Here is a 1,720-nt window from a genome sequence, read left to right on the forward strand (position 1 = left end):
ACTTCTTCAATGATTATCTTCTTCTTTTTAAGAGACATCGTTTCTTCAACGACCATGTGCTAATGACAGGGACACTTTGTTTCTTCAACTATGCAACAAATTTTGCAAACCATAAAGCTGCCTGATTAGCAGGGTGCTGATGGTACACGTAGAGAACCATGTCATGCACTGGAATTTCATGTCTTCGATCACCTCAGCCGCTGCTGAGGAATCCAAATGATTGTTGTCCAAAGCAAGTTGGACGAATGGTGCATCCAATTTCAGTCTCCACACCACACGGATGGTTCCCAGATCAGCTGCCAAATCAACCCCTACATCGTTTGATAAATAAGTGCAAAGACAGGGCCTCTTTCTGTTTTATCTATCAACCGCTCCCTACCCTACCCTCGTTCGATCAGTTACGCTGACAAGATCCATGAAGTAAAAAAAGAGGGATATGGACTCCATCCTATAAATTAAATATTCACTTTGACTTGTATCTAGTGAACTTTAAGAATGCCTAAAACATCTTACATTGATACATAGAGGAATTATCATGGACTTTGGATGTCTAACCAAAGTTGTACACGTCGGGCGATGCTGCACATAGACCGTACTAAAAAAAGGATGGGAGTGTGATATGGGTTAAGTAAAAAAAAAAAAAAAAAAAAAAGAGAACAAAACATAAAATTTGTCAGAAGTGGGGTTTGAACCCACGCCCTCGTAAGAGGACCAGAACTTGAGTCTGGCGCCTTAGACCACTCGGCCATCCTGACTTTGATGTTGTATATGTTTTTAAAACCTATCTATACCTTCGTAATTTCCTTTTCCCCTATCAAAGTGACTTTCTTTTGTACGAGTTTTGAAATGCACGGACGTATCTCTACTAATAAGTTAAGGATAGGTGGTGTTGATAGGTCAAAAAAACCAGAATAAATTTTCGTCCGTCAAAAAACCCGGAAAAAGCTCGGGAGGTTCCTGCATCCTGACGATCCCCACGATCCGGTGTTTACTTTGTTTCGTATATATCAAAAATCCAGGCTCGGGACGTTCTGTGTCCCCGACCCCCCCCCCGATTCGGTCCGGTTTTGAATCAACCCCCAACACGGCAACACAATTGCGAGATAAAAGGAAACGAAACGCACAACGAAAACCTCGGCCTCCCCACTTCTTCATACGTCCGATTGCCCTCCGCCCTTGTCGACCATGCTGACGGCAACAGAACAGAGCAAGCGAAGAACCAGTCAACGGTGGTTATCGTTGCCGGTGGGGAGAGAGACGTAGGAGCATGAGCAGACGATGGTTGATCTATACGTCCGACAAGAAAGATTTTTACTCCGCGAGCTGTGCTCCAGATGCATGTCAAGCACCCGAACTGCACCGTCTCCACGCTCAGCGAGTTCACGAGTACAACCCAAGGCGGCAGGGGAGCCGCTGACGGTGATGACCAAAGAGGAGGTACGCTCCAGCCACACCTTGAATCGCGTAGCCGCCGCAAAGAAGATCATTGAGAATGGCTACCAAAAGCACGAAGAACCTCGGTGAGCGCAACTACCATCACAACCAGACCTGCACGGCTGCACCTGTCCTGAAATTCATTCCCCAAATACCCAGTTTCAGAATCCGCAGAGTGCGCACGATTTATTTTGATCTTGTGTGGGCTGGGATGATCGACGATTCTGGAGCTATCTCATTGATTCAGGATGGTTTATATGCTTCGTTACCTCTGTAGTTGTTTAGA

At 45.6% G+C, this 1,720-nt stretch overlaps 1 non-coding gene across 1 annotated transcript; it reads right to left on the reverse strand.

Annotated features, from left to right (window-relative positions):
- Window positions 1–671: 671 nt before the first annotated feature.
- TRNAL-CAA lies at window positions 672–755 on the reverse strand. The gene has a single exon. It is a non-coding gene; the product is annotated as a tRNA-Leu (tRNA).
- Between the last annotated feature and the right edge of the window lie 965 nt (window positions 756–1,720).

Source organism: Lolium rigidum, chromosome 5 (genome assembly GCF_022539505.1).
Source record: "Lolium rigidum isolate FL_2022 chromosome 5, APGP_CSIRO_Lrig_0.1, whole genome shotgun sequence".
NCBI lineage: Eukaryota > Viridiplantae > Streptophyta > Magnoliopsida > Poales > Poaceae > Lolium > Lolium rigidum.